This window comes from Syngnathus acus, chromosome 20 (assembly GCF_901709675.1).
Source record: "Syngnathus acus chromosome 20, fSynAcu1.2, whole genome shotgun sequence".
Lineage (NCBI taxonomy): Eukaryota > Metazoa > Chordata > Actinopteri > Syngnathiformes > Syngnathidae > Syngnathus > Syngnathus acus.
In genome coordinates, this window is record NC_051104.1 from 8,372,025 (window position 1) to 8,389,369 (window position 17,345).

Here is a 17,345-nt window from a genome sequence, read left to right on the forward strand (position 1 = left end):
AAAGGGGTTTTAAATCAATACAAATGGACAATATACTAGATGCCATTTGCAGTGGACAAAGAAACTCAACAACTCCTGATTGAAATGACCCGTCCAAAAAAAGACCCCGAACAAAGAAACCGAGCAAAACAGCAAAAACCAACTCCTGATTGAAATGACCCATCCAAAAAAAAACCCCCCGAAGCGTTCCGGATATGATTAGAACGGTCTTTAGCAAGCTTTCAAAGTCAACATCCCCCCCTCCCCTCAATGGATTTAATAGGATCAATCAGTTGGAACACCACATGTCAACTGGAAGGACTGAATCCATTAAATAATAATGACAATGAAGAATTGGACTAATTGAAATCACTAGTTAGCTCGTTAAACATAACAAATCTCATTTGATCATTATAATTTAATTATTCCTCAAATGCACATTAATTTTCTTTCTTGATGAATTCTAATTGAAAAGCTTAATAACCAATGGGAGCGTATATTTAACTGGGAATTGCAGCAATTTCAAAGCACTCCCATGGCCTCCAGGTGCTGTCCTCCAAAAAGTACGGGGGGGGAATTAATGAAGCGCTCAAGGACAAACGACGAGCGAGAAAGTTGGGCTGGAGGAGCCGCTCCATCGTGCAACTGGAGAGACAGCCATCTTTCTTGAATAGCGCTTGCTTGACGCAGGTGAAGGTTATATCTGCAAAAATGGATCATTGCCGTACCAGTGTTGATGTTGATGGCTAGCGCTTTGTGTGGAAAAGAATGGCGTTGTGTTTTCCAAAAATCCACGACTTCCCTGAATGTGACATGTGACAGAGCAGTGTAGTCTGCTTGGAAAAGTGTCCAGTGACGGACGGACGGACGGACGGACGGACGGGGGAGCTCCGAGGTGCTCGTTAACGCCGCAATCAGAGAGCCGTGGCCGTCGTCAACCATCTTGACTTGAAATTGCGTGCATGGCGCAATGGGGGTGCGCATTTTCCTGCCCCACTTTGTCCTCTGGTTTGTAGGTGAGCAGCCCCTCCCCTGAAAACAAGCATTTTATTCTCTTTAACCAATATATGTTTTCTGAATATTTTCTTGAAAGGTTTTTGTCACCTACCATCATGATTTTTTGGGGTTTTGTTTTTCCGAAAGATTTTTCCCTGCTTTTGGAAAGTGCTTTTTTGAAGGGTAAAAAAAATGCGACTGAACCGCACCAGGCCGTGATTTGGCTCGTCACACTTTTAAAAGTCAGATCTTGGATCGTTCATCATAATGCACGACGGCTGCTTCTCAGGCCGTGCACTCTTTGCTGAAAGTACATTGAGGATGCTTAATTCCACATTTACGCGGAGAAAATGTTAATATTGTCTTTCCTGGGAGCGCTCACGAGGCTGGAGCCGACGCTGCCCGGTGCGACCCGGGTTAGAAGAAAGCCAGCCAGCAGTTGGGCAACACGAAAGAGAAGAGAGATTATGTTTGCAGATGATTCATACTTCCCCACGGATACAATTGCACACATGTGAGGGGAGGGGGCGAGCAGGCGCCCAAGAATAAGCAGAGGTCAAGTGGGGACGCGCAGAAATCCACTCGGAGGCTTGACGAACCACCGCAGAGAGAAAGCCAAAGCTGCTGAAAGAGACGTCGCCTTAAGTGACGTTTGCACCTCAGACTTGAAGCCCATCCATCCATCCATCCATCCATCCATCCATCCATCCATCCATCCATCCATCCATCCATCCATCCATCCATCCATCCATTCATCCGTACAATCGATTGATTTGGCTCGCCGCAAAAAATGCACTTGAAGCGCTGTTGTGAACTTAGTTTCTCCGGGGCACGATTCCTAAAGCGCTCCGGGGTGGTCATCCGACATTGGATTTGTCTTTTTTTTTTTGCACATCTCAGCATGAGTAAAGTGATTTATTGGCGTCTTGGGACTTCCTGACGGGGTTCCACCGACTGCTTCCAAATGTGGCGCAAAATCATAAATGATTTACTGAAACATCCCCCTGAATGATTCCGTAATTAAGAGTGCAAGTCATTTTTTGAATTGCCGTGCCATCATCCTGCTCTGGCTGTTTCCAATGCCCGCCCATCTGCATTTTCAGCGCATTGTCAGTTCAAAGTTGTAATTACTCTTCAGACATCTATTTCACTTTTTTGGGCCGTCCGTCGTATGTGGACCGAGAGCGAGCGTTCTTGTTTTAAATACGGAGGAGTTGGGGATTAATTAGCGCGGCTGCTGGATTAATTAACTGGGCACATTTACATGTCTGCTGCCTAATTGTCACAGTGGCAGGCTCATTTGCATCAACTCGTCTCCCTCGCTTTAGTTTTGTTTGCTGGCTGGGCTGGCCTGGGCTGGGCTGGCCTGGGCTGGCCTGGGCTGGCAGCACAAACTCACTCACTCACTCACTCACTCACTCACTCACTCACTCACTCACTCACTCACTCACTCACTCACTCACTCACTCACTCACTCACTCACTCACGTGCGGCTGCATTTCTCTGAAAGAATCCCTACTTCATATTGTCAGGCTGTCAGGCATCATGCAAAAAAACAGATTGCAAATCTATTATTGACACCAAATGAGTCGTCTTGTCAGAGTGCATAATCCACTCAATGGTACCTAGTCCAACTTCAAATGAATAGTAATGACCGACTCTTTTCCTAATTGCATTTCATCGTGTTCCATTGCAATTGAAGTGAATCGTAATTAGAGTTCATCAGGTCGTATTCTATTATCATTGAATTCAATCCAATGACATGGTAACTTCAATTCATTGTATTGCGTCGCTATTGCCTGCTTACAATGTGGGTAAAAAAAAAAACAAAAAAAAAAAAACAGCTCAAGGGCTGATTCATTTAACCTTCTTTTTTTTTTTTTTTTTTTTGCATTACAGAAATCCCACTGTCCCCTATTTGACCATACGTGAGAGACATTTTGGATAAATGATGTTTGGCAGTGAATTGAAGGTCCCGAAAGTGGGAGGACAAGTTGACACAAGGTAAAATGACTTTTCCAAGCCAATCTTTTCTCCGCATAATTATATGAATTAAATTAATTGAGGTTCGCACATTTGCATATCTGGGTTATTTCTCTGTAAAAGTCTATCGGGAGGCAAGAAATGATTACAAGGCGCCAGACAGTCCAACTCCTCCACGTCTGCCTGATTTTTTTTTTCCCCTTCTCAGCGGGAGGGTTTGGTCCCAGCACCTTGGGAAAAGAAATAATGGGATTTTATCTAGCTGCTATATATATATATATATATATATATACGTACCGTATATAGGCTAATATTAGCCTTCGACTTCAAATTAAAGGCAACAAACTTTCATTTCCTAAACCACTGACAGTATTTTTCGCATTTCGATATAAATAATCATACAATCAAATAATATTCAAACAAAGTAGTACTATTGAATTGGTCGCCAAATTAAATTCCTTTCATAACCATTAAAACAAGTCCCTATTTACTTTAGGCTCAGATATCAAAAGTCCACACACCCCTCCCTATAAAAGGTTTATACACCCACCCCTGCTCAAATGGCAGGTTTTGTCAAAAGACTGAACTGGCTTTTTCCACCCTTTATGCAACTCAAGTGAAGTTCAACTAGATGAGTCGTTGCAAAAGTGTGCACCCCCACTTATATCTGGGATGGAGCTGTGCACAGAATGAAGCAGTCATGTTAAATGGAAGCCAGCGCTCCCCTGCCACCATTTAAACTGCCACCTATTAACCCCAGATCAATATCAGATGCTCTGCTATTTCTTTTTTTTCCCCCAATGTGGGAAAATGTGCTACGGTACTGAGGATTCTACTGAAGATCCATCCGTCCGTTCGTCCGTCCGTCACATCAGTATTCCAAAAGTAGCCCGGTGTGCTTTGGCAGCGTGTCGACAATCCGTTCACATCAAAAGGCAACACTAAATGATTCTGATTAGATTTGTAATGAATGATTTTCCACTCCTGTTTTCCCTCAGTGCTGGAAAACGCATCCTTTTTATGAAAACGGTGATAATGACGACTGCAGCAGCAGCAGCCGTGGCGATTGCCAATATGAATGAATTTATGATCAGGCTTTGGGACATCAACCCCCGCCCGCCCGCCTGCCTGTCTGCTAAGACCAGACTAACAATTGACCAAATGTGGGGGAAAAAATGCTCTTTGTGTGGCTCGCTGCATTTATACCACTGATCCTCAAGCTATTAAATGAGACAACCAATTGTGAAGGAGCAGTCTGTCCTCTGCCCCCGGAGAAGCATTCTGCCTTCAATTGCTTTAGTCATTCCGCCGGAAACAAAGAATACAGAAAGTCATCTGCACAAACAAGCGTGGACGCTTTCATTCCTTCGTTGCCTCATGAGAAACGTTTTCAATCAAGGTTTTTCGCCCCCATTCTGTGATTTCAGCAGATGTCATCATGGTGCGTCTCATTTGCAAACTTGCCTGCACTTATGTTCAAACTTCAGTGCCTTCACACATGCAGCGGTTCTCCAACTTTTTAACGCAGTCAATTCAAATGCATTGCACGTCCGTAGGTTCAAAGGAAAGAATCGATGTTGGAAAACAAACAGTTCCAAAATGCAACCAACAAACGGGACCCCACTTAGCTTCATGCTAACAAATAATGGAAGACATCATTTATAGGCTCATGCTTAGCGCCGTAGATAGTCCCTTTTTAGCAATCACTGTATTGTCGCACTTGTTTTTGAAATAACAACCAATGCACTTGTCAGCTAGGAATTGAATTTCCGCAAGAACAGTCCGATACACAATCACGCCGGCGCCAGCACGCAGATGAAAACGACATTTGAACTTTGGAGCTGCTTGAGTGGCACCTAGTGGCAAACTACGAGCATTTGATATTGTCGGCGTATAGTGAAATGATGCTGCCCCCTTTTGATGGCTACCGTGGGGTGCACACTTGGAATCAAGGGATGCAAAGAAGGGGACTTTCCTCTCATCTAGTTCGAACATTGCTTTCGGGGATTTTTGGTGTGTGAGTTGTTGTTTTTTTGTGTGTACGAGCTTTATTTATTTATTTTTGTTTCAGCACGAGCGTTTTGGGTGAAAAAGAGATTTTGTGTGTGTTTGCATGAGATTTTTTTTTAGATGAGTCTGGGAGTTATTTGGTGCGCGTGTGAGGAGAGGAGAGGAGAGGAGAGGAGAGGAGAGGAGAGGAGAGGATGATGCTCCGGGCAGTCGACTTTTTGTTTGATAAACAAACTTCCAACTTGATTCATGGACCTTTTTAAAAACAAAAAATCCATTACTTAAGCATTTTAAGGCAGTGGACACAGATGATCTGGTTAACTCTGCTCGAGAAATCTATTACTGCGGGTGGAAATGGGCGTGCAATTTACTACAACTCAACAGGAAATTCAATGGATTTTTGCCACTAAAACATCATTCCACAAAATGACACTCGTTAGCTGTTCTCAGGTCCCCCATATTTTGCATAGTGGCGCTCAAGGTATTGTAAGAGTACTTACAATGGCCCATTTTTGACGTTTCATTTGAACTATCATTTCTGCAAAATGGAAGTGTAAAGCACTAGCGTGAGAGAGTTGCAGCGTCACTTAACTTTGAAGAACCAGTCTCTTTCCTTCTATTATCACGGCCAGCTTATTAATTACACACGGCATCATGACGCTGGAGAACGCCACAACAAAACACGCTGTTTATGAAGGCTTTATTTGTGCCTCACTTTCATTGGTACTCGGGGCCGCCGTGCTTAATAAAGCTAATTAAAGAGGCCCAGAGTGAGCATGAAATTGGAATGACAAAGGACGTCTCCTGCCGACTCTGATGGGGTCTCTCAAGTTCTGCTCAAGGTCTGACCCGGTTTATTCCTGCACCAAATTTCGCCGCCTCAGAACGAGTTGACAGTCACACGGTTGTTCCACAGTGTCCCTGTTGCACCCGAGATCTGTCCGATAAGGGGACAATTTGTTGTCCTAACGGTCAATGACACGCCCTGCCCTGCCCTGCCCTGCCCTGCCCTGCCCTGCCCGTCTTCCATGGGTGTGTTAGGAACAATCAACGTCAGATGATTGCGCCCAAGCCAGGCCGCCCGAGTCAGCATAGTTAGCGTGCTAACGTTAGCGTTGCATTTGCCCGAGAAAACACAATAACCTTGAAGCCAAAGATAAACAAAAGAAGACCATGAACGCGTCACGTAACGTGACCAGCCTCAATAATGCAAATATGTCTGCTAGGCTAGCACTGCTAGCACTAAACCAATAAAATATCATGCTTCATTCACTGTAGCGCTGGGAGAAAAGGCTCGCCGTTTTCCTGGCACGCTTTCCTCATCGGCCTTTCCTTCACCAACGTAATTAGGGAGCGTGACTAACAAGCTCTTCGTACTCTCTCGGTGTATTTATCGCCGAGGCCGTGTGAGTGACTTTCACGCTGTATTTGTGGCCCGTCGTCGCAGGCGCTCCGGACGTTGGCGGGCGACCCGCGGCCGCTTCTGGATAGATTACAAATGAACATGAAGGACGAGGAAGGTGAGAGATCAGGGTGAACAAATTCTCTCTTTGGATGTTGTTGTTTGGATTGTCAAGGCCTCTTCTCAGCTGTCACTCAAGCCTCAGATGCAGCCAGCGTGCCAAGGGAGGAGGCGGCGGCGGCGGAGCATCGGACCATGGAATGGCATTTTTGAGAGGTAAGGCCGTCAGTAATCGCCATTGATCCCCTTCTCAATCGCTCCCGTTGAGTAGCTTACGCTTCAAGATTGACATCAGAATGATGTCGTTTGCGAGGGAGGGAGGGAGGGAGCGTCGATTCTTTGAAACAAAATCGATTGTGCTGCTGTCGCGAGGTCATTAAAACTGAAAAAGGAAATCAAACTAAATGGCCGTGCTGTTAAAAAAAGATAAGACATTTGCTGAGTGTAATTCAGAGAGGGCAAAATGCTAAATGTATCCGTTAGCTTGTCAATGTGCCTTTAGTCATCTCGTTGATCATTCAAGTCAGACGTGAACTCGAGCAGGACAACGGCGACTCTCGCGCTGTTATTATTCATGCGGCGGCGGCGGCTGCGGCGACGCTTCAACGACGTGCTTGTAAAGTCGCAGACAGACTTCCATTAGTATGCTAGGGTCTCACTAGATGCCAGGATTAGCATGATAATGAAGTCAACTTTGGATAAAGGCAGGCTGGGGAACCCTCCGCGGGCGGGCGGGCGGGCGGGCGGGCGGTCGGGCGGGCGGGCGGGCGGGCGGGCGGGCGGGCGGGCGGGCAGGCAGGCAGGCAGGCAGGCAGGCAGGCAGGCAGGCAGGCAGGCAGGCAGGCAGGCAGGCAGGCAGGCAGGCAGGCAGGCAGGCAGGCAGCCAGCCAGGCAGCCAGCCAGCCAGCCAGCCAGCCAGCCAGCCAGCCAGCCAGCCAGCCAGGCAGCCAGGCAGCCAGGCAGCCAGGCAGCCAGGCAGCCAGGCAGGCAGGCAGGCAGGCAGGCAGGCAGGCAGGCAGGCAGGCAGGCAGGCAGGCAGCCAGGCACTCGGATGGCCTTTCTAGTCATTTTTCATCAGCCATTACGCTACTTACATCACTCGCTCATGCCAAACACCTTCTACCTGTCAGCCTTCTCCACCAATTGTCTTCTTCTAATTGACCTCATTTTGCACATTTCAAATGCCGCCCATGCACGTTTTCTTGAATTCATACATCCTACGACTTATTTCATGTTTCCCCATGACATTCTTTTGTCAAGTTTAGGGAGGTGCATGCGAAAAGCAAAAGATGACCCCGGCCGGAGGAGCATTCGGCGAGTAGAAAGCGTTAAGCATCGTGCATCGCTGCCCCCGCAGAGGAAGTGTTTTGGGTTGTTTTTTGGGGGGGGCCTGCCTTTCGCACTCAAGCACATGTAAAGTAAAATGTGTGAAAGCCACAGAGGAAAACAACATTCAAAACAAGCTTCTTTTTCTTTGATCAGTTTTGCAATCACCAAAAAAATGGAGCAGTCGTTGTCTTCACAGAAAATAGGCCAACACTTGATACGTACGGTTGTTAAGAGGCGGGGTTGTTAATATTGTTATTATGATTTGGTTTTTATCAAGTGTAATGCAGGCATGCGCTGTCATTTCATCTCAGCCTCCAAGATCTCAGCCTGCGAATGCAAATGTTTTGTGTGTGTGTGTGTGTGTGGCTTACGTTGCCTTCGTTTTCTGTTATGTTATCACAAAATTTTAGAGTGGTTGTCGAGCAAGATTTGAATTAGCATATTCTTAATTTGGCTGCTCTCTCCACCTCGGGACTCATAATTAATTGAGTCAGTCAGTATTGATGTGTCTGCGTGCGTGGCAGGCAGTTCTGTCTCTATTAAGGCAGGACGATGCATAATTCATACGTCTCCTGCAGAAGCTTCACTCGAAACAGCAAAGTAGGTAATTAGGAACTCGGGAAGTCAGCGGCCGGCCGGCCAGCCGGCCAGTCGCGCTGCGCATGCGCGCACCCGATGCCAACCAAACATCTGAGCGGTGACGACGACGCTCTCTTATAAACAATAGAGCACACCCGCCGCTCTTTGAGCCCAATTGGATTGAAACTATGGCAGCCACTTCGTGCCAACACTACCATGTCACCTTTCATGTGTTTTTCAACCACCTTCCTTTATCTGAATTATTGAGAGCGAGCTGGCTGTTGCATGCTGAGCCAGAGTCACATTCAAAATACGGAGTGGATCGAGAACCAAAGTGAAGCGTGGACGCACAAGCAAGCGCATAGCCATAGCTTTACTGTCAATTCATCCATTTAGCTTCATGCTAGCTAAGCAAACACAAATGGCAGCGGCGTGGCGTTGCAATGCTATGACGCTTCAAACAACAGATATCCAAGCACAAACGTGCCATGTCAACAAAACAATACCCAGTGCGGGTATGTATTCTTTGTCATCTGCGGAGAACCACTCATATTACTGCAGCTCACAGACACACTCCGTCCAAAGCCCAACGATTGCTGATGTTTTGCCGCAGGATGCCCAACACAAACTGGGGGACTCGCAGAAGCATCGCATCTCCCCCACGGGCCAGACGGAAAAGCATCTCTGGCGGGCTTGAATCAAGTGTCGCAACCGCTCAGCGGCCTAGCGGTAGAGTGTCCGCCCTGAGACCGGAAGGTTGTGGGTTCAAACTCCAGTTTAAGACAAATGAAAAGATAACTTCCAATTGCATTTGATTTTCCAATTTCCATTTGACTTGAGGTACCACTTGACCGGTCGGTCAGTCAGTCGTTTGACGTTCTCTTAGGCTTGCTTGGATCTGAGCCGGAAGTCCGAGCCAGGTTTTGCCTCCTCCCCATCATGTGCAGCTTGTGTCCGCTCCCTCCCCGACCTCCCTCGCTCGCTCCCTCCCCGACCTCCCTCGCTCGCTCCCTCCCCTCCCTCCCTCGCTCGCTCCCTCCCCTCCCTCCCTCGCTCCCTCCCCTCCCTCCCTCGCTCGCTCCCTCCCTCCCTCCCTCCCTCACGCATGCAAACACATCGGCACACACGTGCTCCGTGATGCCAATGCAGCCGAACACACGGAGCCATGCTGGGCGACACTTGGACGGCGGCGTGTTGGAGCCGGCCACACGAGTGACGTGCCACTACCGCATCCACGCCGCATGCAGTCACGTCAGTGCGAAGGAATATCGTGCGGGGCTTCCTGCTCGCCAGACGGACGCCGCCGAGCTGCGTTGCCAAGGTAAGAGAAGCAAGCAAGACAAATGCGCCAAATGTTTCCCCGCGCAAAGCCTTTTCAGGGCGAGTGTGCACGTGCGAACGCAGCTTTTTGCGCGTATGTATGCATGCTTGCTTGAAAGTTTGATTTCCTCCCTATTAGCCACTAAGCGTGAAGCGATAATGAGGCACCGACTCAATGCGTCCGTCCAATCAAGCCGTGCTCCAGCCTTGCTTCGGGAATTCGATAGATAGATAGATCTGGCGGGGGTTGTTGAGAAGGTCACACCGATACAACAACATATGAATCATACAGTTAATACTTCAATCATATTGCAGTACAAATTCGGGTGTTGATCGCAGAACACAAAAAAGTCCGAGTTGATGTTTCTTTTTGCCGCTTTTTGGTCCAAAATGTGTGTTTTGGGTCAAAGCGATTTGGCACTTAAGAACAGGTTTTTGTTTTTTTAATCTGGTGGAAGAAGTCTGTTTCTTTTGGTCGTTTTGCCGCTTGCCTTGTGACAGAGCACAGATTGTGAAAATCCCCCTTTCATCTCCCACCACCGGGGCCTTGTAAATTGCCTGGCCCATCTCGTGTGATTCCCGTTGTTAAAGGAAAGAAAGACCAAAAACTAGGGGTAGCATGTGAAATTCATCTGGCGCAAATGACCAGCGCCCGCAAAGCCCGCCACATCTGTAAAAAGACTCCAGCTGTGACGGAAAATGGATCTCTTTCGTGAGTTGAAAGGCAAAGGTGGCCATTTAATGGCTCTGCCTTTTAGTATGTACCCGGCATTTGCTGTGCCAAAATCATTTTCAGTCCACTTAAGTGAAATTGGATCATTTCCCACAGCGTACCTGATGAGCTCACACGGCGCAGGGGGGGATCAAGGAAGGACGGAGACCAAGAGGTCAGCCGGAGGCCAAGAGGTCAGCCGCGTAAGCACGAGTAGATTAGCAAAGGCAAGCGCGCGTTTGCAGTCGTACATAGCGGGAACGCTGGACTGAACATTTGAGCTAATGAGGTGTGGAGCCACAAGCCTCTTGAATGATTTTCAATCTTGGGCTTCTTGGCTGTTTTTTTTTTTTTTTTTTTAAATGAGGAAAAAAGCAGCCCGCCTTCAGTGACGATGGTTAGAATAATTCTTCTTATCCTGGTTTTATTGTCAAAGAAGCTGCACAGCATCAATCACATTTGAATCGGCTGAAGAGATGCTATTGACCGACATCTGTGTTGTTGTTTTTTTGCTTCCCGCTAAAGTCATTAGTCACAACTTGTCCGGCCTCAGATTTGATTATCTCAAGGCCACGAGTCGCAGCGGTGTTGTAATGATGCTGAGGATGACAGCATTGATGAGTCAGCCGGACCAGAGAGCCAGCGAGCCAGCGGAGCTTCCGGGTCTCTTCCCTACTTTGGCTGCATTTGCAGTGGCGAGCGTTCCAGAGCGAGCGGCCGAGAACAGGACGCGTTTTGTTGAGACCAACGTGGCTCACATGGGGCGCACTTAGACGGGTCGTACGGGAGCTGTCGGCAGGCTGCTTTAATTGCTGGCAGCCATGCTGGCAGCCATGTTTGTTTGCCCTGCCTCCAGCTCCTGGAGCATGCTCTGACTGCCAAAGGCCGCTAGCATTGTTGGCTAGCTAAGCCAATCCACCAGGGGAGGGAGGCCACGTGTGTATCAGCTGCTGCATGCTAAGTGCACTTTTGCCACAGCACTTGAAGCTGCTGTGACTGCTCAGTGGCTCGGCCTTATTGACAACGGAACGGCGAAAGGAAAGAAGAAAAGAAAAAAAGCCATTGCAGAAGTTCCTGGCGCAAGTCAATATTCCTGGTTTGACTCCTTTTCCCCTTTGCATTTGGCGCGAGCAGTTTGCGCTTTGTTCCGCTTCTTTGTCTCCGACACCGTTTGCATGTTTAGAGCCGCCCGCCGGCTCGCATCTACGTATCTCTGCGCGGAGCCGAGCGCTAGGAAGCCTAGAGATTGGCCTGTCTCCTCACCTGAGCGTGATGGCCGGAGATGGCTGACATTTGTGGTGAAAGGGCGCTGACGGGATCTAACGCTTTTGACAGCAGCTCATAAAGGTTCCGGAATACACGCAAAGTCATATTGAGTGGCGACAAATTCTATATGACGAGCAGATGCGCTGGATTTCCCCTTGCCGGATGTCCCCTTGCCGGATGTCCCCTTGCCGGATGTCCCTTTAATTAGCCAGGCGTCAAATACCTCGCCGGCTATTGCCGGACGACGAGGAGGCCTTTGATCAATCCATTGGGCTCGTGACCGACATCTGCCTGAAGCAGAGGCCTGACGTGAGCTGTGGGCGGACGGGCGCAAGCGGGCGTGCGAGCGGGCGTGCGAGCGGGCGTGCGGGCGTGCGAGCGGGCGTGCGAGCGAGCGGGCGTGCGACCGGGCGTGCGAGCGGGCGGGCGGCACCATTGGCAGTTCCAAAGTGTCGTTTGGCAAAGCCGCTGCACGATCCACAGGGCTGACTTTTTTTGGAAGCTACAATGTTGAATCTTCCAGCGGCCTTCTACCATTGGCACGGGAGGGCCGAACCGTCACGTGCGCAAGCATCCTAGAAAGTCACCGTGCCGCGAGCGCCGTGTGCGTCCGCCGCTCGGGTTTATTTAAAGCCAGGAGCTTTATTTAAGAAGCCCTTAGCTGAGTTAAGCTGCCGCCGCCGCCGCCCAATGGAACGGATGGAGGGGACAAAGAGCCCTTGCTGTAAGCGCTTGGCTGCTAACAATGACTAAAGGCAAATCTTTTGCAATGGCAGCCATTTCATTGATCCCTTCACTTTTTCAACGGGAAATAACACCGATGCTGACGGCACTCTGTCAAATCCGCCCGCTGGCATCGTCAAGCGCCCAGTGTGGCTCTTCTTGACTCGCTCTCTGTGCGGCAGTAAAGATTGTTGGGAACCTTACTCAAACTGGCCTATCACAGCAAAAGCCCAAAGCAGTCACGTATGTATATTGATTGTTTTACATCCAATAATCCTGATTGTATGAGCCCCCCAAGGATTAGATGGGATTATCAAAGATAGCAGATTTCACCGCAGCAATAATAATAATGCTTTATGATTTGAAAGTAAAGGCCAGCTTTGGGGGGCTTGCTGGCTGGGATTCGCAATAATGGAAGGGGGTCCGGTCCATATTGTTATTGGGCAAGCGCGATGGAAGGCGAGGCCCCCAAACTCTGCCTGCCAGATTTCATTTCACGCTCGGCAGAGGTGCGCCTCGGAGACGCTGACATTTACATGGCCCTCCGTCGCCTTTGCTGCGGGCCCAAGGCGCCGGCCGGCCCGCCGAGGAGGGAGCGAGCGAGCGAGCGTGCATCCCCAATGTTCATTCCGTCAGCAAATCCCATCAATTAGATGCTACGTGACCACGCCGAGGCGGGGCTGCCGACCCCGGCCCGGCCCGTCCAGCCGTGGCTCATCTCTTAACGTAAAGCCCATCAGGCTAGTTAACCCCTTGTGCCCCACCGGCCGCTAATCTGATTAGCTCTCCACCACCAGCAAATCAGTTCACGTTAAGATCTCAAGATCTAATTGGTGTATGCATTGTTTTGTTTGTATTTTGTACGGAAGAATCGGGAGCGGCCCCTCCCGAGCATGCGTAATTTCGATTTCTTTGTGTGTCTTGGCATGTGAAGAAATTGACAATAAAGCAGACTTTGACTTTGACTTTTGTTCATTGGCTTGAAAGCCAACTTGTCTTATTGGTGCAATGGCTCACTTTGCACCTGCACGGAGTGTCTTTCTCACATGGGCTATCCTCTGAGAGTACTGGGTTTTTTTCTTTCCCCACCCCTCCTCTTTGAGTCCCCGGCAAATGGCTTTAATACGGTCGGTCCCCCAGCCGGTGTGAAATTGTCCACTTTTGCGCCTGAGAAGACGTTCTTCACAAAGCTGCAGGCCCGTTCGTCGGGAAGGCGTTTCCATAAACGTTTGGAGGCGTGAGCGGACACTGTGACGGCCGAGGTCAGCCGCCGCGCCATGGCGCTAAATCTAGCGGTGGCACGCATGCTAAGCTGCCGGCGTGATGAGGTGCTAACAAAGTTATGGATCCATTAGCGAGCACGTGGGACTGTGAAGCTGGGCGAGGTTACGGCGTGACAGATGGCGCCTGCCTGCGCGCCTGCCTGCGCGCCTGCCTGCGTGGCTGCCTGGCTGCCTGCCTGCCTGCCTGCCTGCCTGCCTGCCTGCCTGCCTGCCTTGCCTGCCTTGCCTGCCTTGCCTGCCTTGCCTTGCCTTGCCTGTCTTGCCTGCTTGCCTGTGTGTGAATGAGTGAATGCTCGCTGGTGGTGCTCACGGTTGTTTATCCATACAAAGCAGCAGCCAAAATGGGAGCTTTAGCACCTATGCGTCTGCTTCTGTTTGCTTTCATGGCGACGGAGCTTGTCCAAGGCTTCTTTTGGACACCCGTCTTGTTGGTGCGGCAGTAATAGTAGTTGGTCTTGGCAGAGGATCAAGAATATATGCCTGTGAGCGTTCGCTGATCCATCCGTCCGTCCACCTCCACGCTAATCCTTTTTTTGCAAAGCACAATTTCTTGGCTGTAGTTCCATCTTATTTCAGTAGTCACGCTTGGTTGGTCCATTTGAAGCGGAAGAGGATTAGCTCTGAGGCCATTTGCAGCCATTCTTTGTGCTTCCTAATATTGGAATTTCAAACAATTGATTGTTGGTGAGCCATTTGAAATGGATCATTCTAAATCTTAGCATCATTAGCAAATGTAGCACGACTTTGACACGTTTTGAAATGAAATAAGCGGCAAACGCATGCCGAAGAAGGGAGGTTGGGTGGTTGCTGCTCTCGCTGACGAAAAAACGGCTGGCAATCTTCTTCACGTTCTCTTCTGGTGCCATCAAGGTCCCTTTTGCTACTTTCAGACTCACACACGAATGATACCTTTTGAAAATTTAAGCAGAAAATAGACATCTGGAGGTCAGGTCTGTGTCCTGAGCGAGCGAGCAGTTTGGCAATTAGCCGGCTTATTGTTTAGCAATATAGATTCATTCACCGCTTTTGTCTGTGCTTTCACTGAGACATGCGGCATTTTTAGGATGGATAATCTCCATCTACGTGATGAAAGTGGCTTTGGATTGAGTTCAGGACAAGAGATTTAGGGGAAGCAGGTTTTGTGCCTTTTTTGGTCAGTCTGTGTGTCTCAAATATCAAGGGGGCAAATGAACGGACGCGTCTGCAGGCGCTTGGAAAACGAGTTCAGGACCAAGGACAGCGCCCCATCCTTTGCACTGCTCTTGCGTGTTTTTTGTGTGCAGGTTTGATTCTTTTTTCATTGAGATTGCCTAGCCAAGTTATCTTACTACGGCTGGCTGGCTGGCTGGCTGGCTGGCTGGCTGGCTGGCTGGCTGGCTGGCTGGCTGGCTGGCTGGCTGGCTGGCTGGCTGGCTGGCTGGCTGGCATATGCTGCCACATCCAATCTGTTCTCAATCCAGGCTGGCCGGCACTTGCTTCTTTCTTTCTTTCTTTCTTTCTTTCTTTCTTTCTTTCTTTCTTTCTTTCTTTCTTTCTTTCTTTCTTTCTTTCTTTCTTTCTTTCTTTCTTTCTTTCTTTCTTTCTTTCTTTCTTTCTTTCTTTCTTTCTTTCTTTCTTTCTCTTCTTCCTTTCCCAACGGCCTTAGGCGTTGCGTTGATGGTCGCCATCAGACTCGGTAGCTTTGACTACAACATCAAAGCACTACCGCGAGATCGGCGCAGATCATTTTCAAATGTCTATCCGATATTCATTTTCATCTGGAATGGGTCGGGACAAGCTTTGAAGCTGACATCTGGGTTTAGGTGGGAGCTCAACTGGTGTCCCGCTCCGATTCCGAGAAGAAAAAGTGGAAAATACTTTGTCTCTTCATTTCTGAAGAGCACCTTCCCATTGAAATCCAACTTTGAAAGAAATCCAAGCCGACCCGCGCACCAAATTGATGGCGTGTGTCATTTCAAATGTGACTGGAACATGACGTACTTGAAGGCCTTTATTGCGCAATTGGCACATGGTTGAGAAGATGCCGTTATTTGTTTTCATTCCTCCAAAAGCTCACCAGCCCCTGCCAGACCGTGAAAGCATGAAATCCGTGAGGACATCCAAACCGGCGGAGCAGCGACAAAAGAGTGCGCAGGCAGGCTGGGAAAGGGCTTAGGATGGCTGTGAACGCCAAACTGCCTCCCTCCCTCCTTCCCTCAAGGCTTCGTCTGCTGTAATGATCGTTTTTATGGCGGCGGGCGATTGTAGTATCTCGACGACGCCTCCTGTACGCAAGTGTCCGCTGCCGAGCACAAAAAAAAAAGGGATGCGCGTACTTAGCAAACTAGCGGTGAATATACATTGGAGGGGCAGAATTGACATTTGCATAGGGTTGTAAACGTCGATGGGAATCAAAAGGGGATGGGCATCACGGCTGCAAATCACGCTGATGAGGCGCCACGCTGCAGGCGCTGACACACCGCCGCACAAACGCACACGACCGAGCGCAACGCTTTGAAGCCGGCCGAGCCTCTAGGGGGTAAACAACAAGACCGGACTAGTGCAGGCAGGCACGCTCCATCCATTTTCAACATATACTGTACTGTATTGGCAAATAGGCTTGGTTGCCTGAAGACTTCATATGGGGTTCCATTTTGGTGCCTCGACTGTTTTCATTCGATTTGCTGAACGCCATGTTAAAAAGAAAAGATGACGTAAATATATTTCTATTTTGCCATCACTAGCCCTTTCTCCGTCTTATTTGGTTGACCGATTTCCAAACATACAGGATAAGTTGTCTTGGCATGACAGTAAAGATCATCAAAGTGTGCTAATTTTCAGTGACAGTGGGAGTCACGCACGCCGCCACCTGAGCAACGCAGCGCAGCAATCCGTGTTGTTGTACTGCAGAGCAGAGCAGAGCAAGCAGCGAGGCTAATTTCTGCCTGTCTCTACCGGACAGATAGATATGCAGAAGAAGCACACGGCCACGTTCTCGGAGTGGCCTGCAGATCAGCAGATGCAGGCACCTTCTGCGTGAGCAGGCAGGGCCAAAGCCGCTCGCTGGCTCGCTGGCTCGCTGGCTCGTTTGCTCGCTTCTTGGTGACTTTCACGCACTCGGGTGCTTTTTACAATATATTTGGAGAGACGCATCGGAGCAATGCAAACATGTTTGCTTGCGCGAGTAGGCGGGGCAGCCAAACACACTTGATGATGTCATTTGTATAATCGGATGAAATCTGGGCCAGCGTTGACGTCGCTCGCGGCAGCCGGCGGGATGAGCAGTCACTGTCATCATGATTTGCTGTGTAGGCGGGAGAAGCGGCGCGCGCGTATACGCAAGTGCGCACGCGCACGTACTTGCGCCTGTGTTAAGCATGGATGGCAGGCGGCTGGCTACTCTTCATTCTGACCTTTTTACAACGGGGGAATGTGCGCTTGGCTGTGACAAAGTAGAAAATGTAGTGAACATCCACAATTGACAATTATACAACTTATTTCTGTTAGTTTTATGAATAGGGCGCAAATGTCCCTAATGGAGTGACGGATGGCTTGCTTTTATATCAGATCATACTCTAGCGAGACGAGTTGAAATTGCTCAATTAAAAATGGATGCATCCTCATCATCCTCATCATCTCCATCCCTTAGCGCAGCACTTTCCATGTTAATTGGTGCCATTATTTTTGCAGCAGCGTTGTCCGTCTCAGCCTCATTTTGACAACC

The 17,345-nt window shown here is 49.0% G+C and overlaps 1 protein-coding gene across 2 annotated transcripts in view; it reads left to right on the forward strand.

Annotated features, from left to right (window-relative positions):
- The first annotated feature begins 9,407 nt into the window (after positions 1–9,407).
- dlgap1b (discs, large (Drosophila) homolog-associated protein 1b) overlaps positions 9,408–17,345 on the forward strand; it is a 34,764-nt gene continuing 26,826 nt past the window's right edge. The window contains exon 1 of one of the 2 annotated variants that reach the window (XM_037279300.1): positions 9,408–9,659. The gene's annotated coding sequence lies outside the window, so the exon portion shown is untranslated. The remainder of the gene's footprint in view (positions 9,660–17,345) is intronic. The other variant, XM_037279299.1, reaches the window with a different exon arrangement.